Here is a 7,928-nt window from a genome sequence, read left to right as displayed (position 1 = left end):
GCCGCGACTCTCTCTTGGTCCCGCCCCCACGGGCGGTGCAGCCAATGGGAGCTCGGCATTGCGCCAGTGGGTGCGCGGCCTGAGGCGGCGTCGAGCGTGAGGGGCAGAGGCGGTGAAGGGTGGCCTGTGGGGTGGGCTGGGGTAGCGTGGCGTTTTGGAGCCTGAGCCTCCTCCTCCTCCGTCTTCTTCTTCTTCTTCGTTATAGAAACACAGAATCAGCTGCGGTGAAAGAGACCTCTGAGATCATCGAGTCAAGCCTGTGACTGATCACCACCTTGTCCACCAGACCATAGCACTAATTGATCCACTCTTTCCTTAAATACCTCAAGGGACGGTGACTCCACCAACTCCCTGAGCAGCCCATTCCGATAGCTAATCACCCTTTCAGTGAGGAAATTCTTCCTAATGTCCAACCTAAACCTTCCGTGGTGGTGTTTAAGATTTCTCGGAGCCTAAATCTGGTGGTGTGAACATGAGACGAAAAGCGGAGGCTGCGAGTGGTCACAGCCCCGGCGGTCAGGCCGGTTCAGCCATGGAGGCAGGCCGTGACCACAGGGCTGCCGAGCCGCTCAGGGAGGTTCTGCAGTGCCTGGGGCAAGGAGTCGTGTCTTATCCCGTCTCCATAGTCGGGAGGAGACTCCACATCTCCTTGAGTGTGTGTGCGCAGGGCTGGGAGCCCAGCAGGACAGGGATATTTGTGAGCAGGTACTTCGCGAGTCCGCAGTTCCTGCGGTTTCAATCCTGGAAATGCTGTGAGAAATGCGATCTCTGGTCACCTCTGCTCTCTGTTGCTTCTGTCTGTACTACAGATGCTGCTCCTGGGTATTTGTATCTTGCCTTAAAATCGGGAGGTTAAACAAGTGATAAACTGTTGCCTTTTGCCATCTTTAAAAGGGCGAGCAATATGACCCAAGTGACTGGTTAGCTTCATAGTTATCCTAACCAAATTAGAAAATCTGGAATTCAAACAATAAAAAGTTGAAACAAAGGAATATGATGCAGATCTACAGTGTTTTAGTTAAAATAGCTATCAATACTGTTTTGAGGAGGTGATTTGGTGCTCTGTGATATTCTCATTATACAGTGCTAACAAACCATACAAATGGAATTTGCTGCCATATCTCAAGAAAAAATCTGTATGCCAACTTAGTTGAAAGAGATGGTGTCTAAAAAGGTCCTAGTAGCAGGTTCCATGCTACATGGAACTGTCCTACTACGTTTTTAGCAATGATCTGGAAGCAGATCCAAACCTGCTGCTGAAAAAAATCAGCTCCAGGATTAATGGAATTGTAAATAACTATGAGGATGGGGCACTTATCAATACAGTTTGTACAAACAGCTTGTTCAAACCTAGTGAATTTTCATTCATCAAACCAAATAGCTGTCTATCTTAAAACACAACTGTGGAGACCATAACTGGAAAACAGAAGATTCTGAAGGTAATGACTTTGAGAAGGATTTAAAGGTCAGATAAGTAAGCAATCAGATAAGGGCTGTCCTGTATGCTGCTGTGGCAGAAAAGGATTAATCAATGTATAAACAAAGGAATTAAAAAGTGTTTATTTTACCTCTCATGTTTGACCTCAATAATATCATTACAGGGTAGTGCATACAGTGCTGGTTTTCAGATTTTAAGAAGCACATCGGAAAATAACAGAGAGCAGAAGAATGAAGCAAAATGTTCTGGTGGCTGGAGAAAATGCCTTACACTGGGATATTTTAAGAGCTCAGGCTGTTAAAGTTATCTGGAAGAGAATTGGGAGGTGACTTGATTGTAGTGTATAGGAACATTCCTGAGGGGAAATACAGGATATTAAAGGGTTCTTTAATCTATTGAAGAAAGGCAGAATAAGAAGTAATGGCCAGAGGCAAAAGCCAGACACATTCAAATAGGAAATAAGACACACATTTTTCCATGGTTAACCACCAGAACACATTCCCAAGAGAAGCTGAGGATTTGCCATCATTTCATGTCTTCTGTTGAAGATTAGATGTATTTCTGGAAATTAGTTTTTTGCCGAGCAGAAGTTATGTTTTATTTTATTGGATGAATGCAGGTTGAAATCTGATGGCCCGTGATGAGCACAGCATCAAGTTGATCTACTGGGACCATTGTGTTTCGAATTCTAAGTGCCAGAAGCAGACATTTAGTTTATTACCATGAGCATTAGAATCAATTCTTTTTTGCCTTGAAATATCTGCACACCATAAAAAAGAAGATCTGAATTAAGCTTTTGGCTGCAGAACAAATTTACTGAAAAAATAGCTAAAGGTTTTGGCCTTTTCCTTCCTAGATTTACACTCTTGGGATTACTTGGGAAAATTTCTTTGCATTTTAATTTAAATCTCTGAAGGAGCAGATCCTTACAAGAAAATTCATTTGGTGCATTCTGGTTCCCCTGGTCTTGAGGCAATTTTACATATTTGATGTTCACATTGTGAAATACTTTTTGTGAGATTATTATGCAGAGTGCTCAGGTAACTGCACCAAATGAATCCAGATAGATTTCCTATATTGTACATTATGTATATTTGTATGTAACATGTTTTCATCACACAGCCTTAACCTCACTTGAGGCATCATAATATAAACAATCATATTACCAACAGAGGAGCTGCTGTTACTGAAAGAAGGATAAATGAAATAAAAATAAGATTTCAGATCAATAGCTTGGCGGAGAAACATGAAAAAATCCACCCCCGAAAATGGTACACGATCAATTTTTCTGTCTTGACACTGGAAGGTGTGCTGTTATTTCTCTGCCTTCTGAGAAATGCTAATCCTGCAAGATGCATGTGCTTCCTAATTTACATGCTTCCCTGGCTCTTGGGCAGAAAATGCAAAGACAGGAGCTGAAAAACAAGCTGCTGCCTCGTTTGTGCATTTTCCCAGAGTCAAGCCACAAACAATCTCCCCTTAAACACAGAACAAACTGAAATCTGTTAATTAACCAGATGACGAATTCTGGAATGAGATCTGAATAACTGTACAGGGGAAAAAATCAGCGATTACAAAGCAAGACTTGTCTTTATGGTATGTGCTTGGTAACTTAAAAAAGCAGAAAGTGTTTGTGTGTGTGGCTGAAACTTGTTTACTTTAACTTTGAACTGTTAGTGTGAAAATGGCATGATATTAACACAGAGGGAGCTTTTTAATTGTCTCTGTGCATTTTAAGGCAAGTAAGGATTGCAGTGGGCACTGCAAGAGGGGGATGGGGTGCGCCCTAACACTGAACTTGGGCAGAAATTGTGTTTCTTTGTAGTATCTGCAGAAGATGGCCCCAAGGCTCTTCTGGATTCGTTTCAGCTCAGCACACAAGGGCTGCCTGAGCTGACACCCGTAACAGGCATTTGCAGGGATGCCTGGCAAAGCAGTGCACTCGCAGCCGTGTTCTGCAGACCGGCAGGATTTGACAAGACAGCTGTGGGAATCGATGGCAAATGAGGTGCAGAACACATCACGCTTACAGCTGCTGCTGTCACAGCCCTGCCCCGGTGACAGCAACAGCACTACGAGCTCCTTCTTGAAGCAGAACATCTTGCTTGGCACCCACTCAGATGAGCGCTGGTATTTAACACACCAGTTCTGCCTTGTAAAGCTTTTAACAATTGCAGGCCAGTTTATCCCAGGCAGCAGAAGCCAGTTGTTTTCCTGTTCTAATAAAACTGAAGGAGTGGGTGTCAGCATGTTCTCCAGGAATGGGAGATTGTTTTCTGTCATCACCTGAAATAGCTTGAATCCAGTAATTTTTTTTGTGCCAAAGGTATGTAGGTTAACATTTTGTCAAGAGAATTAGGATAATTTCCTAGCATGAGGAAGGATGGAAGGGAGTACCCATAGTGGTCTGAAGGACTGCTTTCCCGTTGAAATAATTACTCTAATGCTGCTAGGGTTATGTTATATTATTAATGATGTTAAAGTGCCTAGAGTCAGAGGAAAGCTTCGTCTTATATGATTTTTGAATGTCAATGAATAAAATGTGCTAACCATATCAGGTTCATTATTAATTTTTAAAGAAATTGGTGAGTTGAGTGCCCAGATTGGAGAAGGCAAGAATGTATTTATTATAAGGTTTATTATAAGCCTTGAAAAATACATGAGAGAATAAGGGAAATATGGGAAAATTGATTTTTTTTTTCTAATAAATGCTTATTACTATAAGAAAAAAAAAAAAAAAGGCCTAGGAGTGTTTTCATTTGTTCTTGAGTATGAGCTATTGCAAGTATGAGCTGGACAAGTGCTGATGTACCATTACAGCAGTGGGAGAAAGAGCAGACTGAAGGGTTTTCAGCTCACTTAGGCTGTACTTGGTAGTTGCTGAGTCCTGTGCAGTACTTTCCTTAGTAAGCAATTTAAGGTATTAAAGTAATGGTTGTCTCTATAAAAGTTACTGCTCATGAATCTCAGTGATGGCTTTTTCAATGGAATTTTTAGGAATTTAGCTATCTTTAGTAAAAATGTATTTAATCAGCCAATGTAGCACTTCTCTTAGATAAGGTGTAACAACTATGTCATTCTGCATGGGCAAAAAAACCCAAAAATCCTCAGTAGTTTTGAAAAAGGTTTGGGTCTTGTGGGTTTTGGGGGTTTTTGGGTTTGTTTTGTTTTGTTTTTTTGGTGGTTCTAATTGCTATGCTAAAAATTTAACATTGCAATAAAAAAATTAATTTAATTACTTGTTACAATCTCCTGATTTCAATTTAGCCTGGTTATACATTTATTTCTTCAGGATAATGCTCTAAGTTCTGTATGCAAGAAAACCTTTTTTGTTGGTGATGGTGTTTTATAACACTTTGCCTGTATTATTTACTTTGTTAATCTGTTAAATTGTGCACATGCAGTGCTTTGGCATTTGGGTACGATAGGGAAAGGTCACTGGGTACCTCAGAAAACTGATCCCTTGGCAGACTGCATAAACTGAAAGATGAAGGCCCAAATAACATTACCTTAGCAATAGGACCATGAGCAGCAAAAGCTGAAAGCACGGGCTTTGTTTGAATGGTGGGTGTTTTGCTCCAGAGTTACAAACTTGGATTTTGCAGGGACTGGAATCAGCTGGCTTTGATGTGTTGCTATTTTAGCCCAGGATGGCACAGCAGCACATGTCCTCATGTCACAAGATGTATTTCTCATTATACTGCTGCCTCATTTAGATGAGAGCCAAGTGTGCCCATCACTCCAGAGTCTGCCCAGCTGCTTGGGTTGGCTTTTTTTTCCTCTGCATGTCTGTATTGGCACATAATCTGGGAAAGGCACAGAATTTCAGTGATAGCATGGTTATATGCAGATGCCAGGTATGCAATGCTGTGATTCGTTACAGCAAAGAATAAAAAAGTTTAAGCTAAGTAATAAAAGGGACTGCAGTGGTGGAGTCTCCTCTCTAAAGTTGTTCTAGGAATGCAGTTGTTACAGTCCTTTCATTCTTCTGTGAACTTAAATCCATGTATTTAACCCTGTCACATGCCATCTCAAACACAATTCAGATAAGGTGTCATTATTTAAGGAGTGTTTCTGTTGTGTTAAAAACGAGATTATTCCTTTTTCAACATTATCTTAAAATGCACTTATCTCAGTGTCTTACAGTTCTTAATTGGCAACACATTGGAACAACTCTGTGAGGGAGTGGAACTTGTGATTACCACCCCCTTAATTTTACTACTGGGAAAAAGATACTGATTTGGTAACAGTTTCATTATACTCCCATTTCTTCAATTTTCCCATGTTCCTGTAGTTTTAAATCTTTAATTCAGTGATGTGCTGACAATGTGGAGAGAAAATGGAGATTGTTTTTTTTTCTCTTGTGGTTTCTCAAAGTGACTAACAAATCCTAAAGCAACAATAAACCCTTGGTCTTTTTGCCTCCTCATCCCAAGATTTGGAATTGAAAACAATTAAATTTGGGGAGGTGAGGGAGACATTGTTTTCTTTTTAGGTTGGCAGAGTATGTTTGCTCAGTATGTTTGCTCTTTTTCAGAAACACACAAAAAAAAAATATTAGAAAAAGAGGAGGAGGTTAAGATTCCTGCTTTTTCTAAAGTTTGAGCTAATAATGCCTAATCGTGGGTGTGAAACTCTCATTTCTGGAAGTTGTTTCTTCATTCTGGCTACCAGGGGTGGAATTGCAGAATTGCTTGTTTTCACTCAGAATATCTGACTGTGCTTTCATTCCTAGGCTTTCCTTTATTATCCACAACATTTTTCTATGGAAGGGGCATATTGCTAACTTGTGCCTGCACATATTTGGGTGCCATCACTATGTTATTTTATAGCTGTGTTTTATTCCTGGCAAGACAGCAGAGAAGGGGTGGAATTAAAAAAAAAACCCAAACAACCAAAACTTGTGCACAGCCCTTCACCAATCTGGAGCCCACAATTAGAGGGTTCCCTCTTCCACACATCATTTGGACTCTGGTGGTTATACCATACTTTCAGCCTTTTTATCCCTGGAATTTCTGCAGATCCCTAAAAGACACTTGTCCTTTAAGAAAGGAGTACGTTCTTTCATGCTGACTTGCATCAGCTGCAATTTCTGCACATTGGGCCGAATTTTGTGTGCAGGAGTGGCAGTTATATCCGTGTCTGAAAGCCAACTGTGCTGCAGGGGCAAACAGCTGCTGGGAACTCCTGGGAGCAGGAAGATTCTTGTTGGAGCATGCTGAGAGCAGCAGGGATCCCTCTCCTGATTACCCAGGAGCAGAACCTCACTGATGGGACAGTTTAAAGGCCTTGTCCCCAGGCTAAGGGTGAAAACAATCCTCTTCTTAGGCCATCACAGAGTTGGTAGGGCACCTAGGTAGGTGATCACATCCTAGGGATTACAGCTTTGTAGAAAAAAACAGAAAAAAACCTCCTTTTCAAGAAACTAGAGCCATTCTAATTCCTCTGACTCATCAAAGGGATGCACACCACACCACAAGAATGGGAAGGAATTCATGGGAATCAGCCTGAAGAGCAGGAGCAGAAAGTTCACCACGTGGCATCCTATGACATGAAAGGGAGGAGCATGTTCAAATCTTCCCATCAGGCTCAAAAGTTCATGTGTAGGTAACTAGACAAGGCTTAGATGTGCCAAATAAATTCCTAGGGAAGAGGGATTTGATATGCTGAGAGAATCAGGATGCAAAGTATAAGATGTACAGCTGAGGGGAATTTGCCTTTGCATTCACAGATGTGTGTTTTAGTCAGTTCTGGTCTTTTTTTCTTGGAAGATCACAAATTGCCAAGATTATGAAATGGAGCAGATTCATGTTCAAGGGTGTGTCAAGTTACTCATCCCTCGAGTAGGAGGAGTGAAAGCTTCCCAAGTGTTCTTTCTGACAACATGTATTCATTTTCTATTCAGAGGGGGAAAAGAAGCCACAGTTTGGGAAATGTGTTTATCATTCATGGAATCATTCACTAGAAAAGACAGAAACCTTGGCAGACAGACAGATCAGGAGATCTATGGGCAGACGAGAGAGTTGTTTGGAATTGGCTGGTAACAAACCAAGTGTGGGGATGGCTCTGAAACTCCATCCCACACCTCAGGCAGGACTAAAAGGGAGATACCTTGAATTCAATGCAGTACAGGATCTACTGATGGTAGTCAGTTATGATTACTTTTATAAATAATTGGGTAGATGCCCCTTTTTTACAGGGTAGGATGCCCACTTTTGATATAAATGCCAAGTGGTCAGAGCTCTTGCCAGGGAAGGATATTTCTAAGCCCTTTTAACAATGTGATAGCCAATATTAATTCATTCTCATTGTGGTCCTGTTTGTTGCAAGTGAATTGAGAACATCCATGACATTGCCAAGAGCCATTTTTTTTCAATCTGCTGAAAATGCCAGCAATCCACCTCCATCAATCTCCCATCTTTGGAGTGTTATGTACTCCCAGTCTTGGGGAGGTTCTCAGGAAAAGGCCAGGTGTGATCAGCACACATAG

General features: G+C 41.3%; 1 long non-coding RNA gene across 1 annotated transcript; it reads left to right on the top strand.

Moving 5' to 3' along the window:
* The first annotated feature begins 157 nt into the window (after nucleotides 1–157).
* LOC148223451 (uncharacterized) lies at nucleotides 158–4,673 on the top strand. The gene is made up of 2 exons (XR_015804347.1): nucleotides 158–3,034; nucleotides 3,264–4,673. It is a non-coding gene; the product is annotated as an uncharacterized LOC148223451 (long non-coding RNA).
* The last annotated feature ends 3,255 nt before the right edge of the window (nucleotides 4,674–7,928 follow it).

Source organism: Sturnus vulgaris, chromosome 6 (assembly GCF_052056855.1).
Source record: "Sturnus vulgaris isolate bStuVul1 chromosome 6, bStuVul1.hap1, whole genome shotgun sequence".
Classification (NCBI taxonomy): Eukaryota; Metazoa; Chordata; class Aves; order Passeriformes; family Sturnidae; genus Sturnus; species Sturnus vulgaris.
This window is presented reverse-complemented; position numbering and strand designations above follow the sequence as displayed.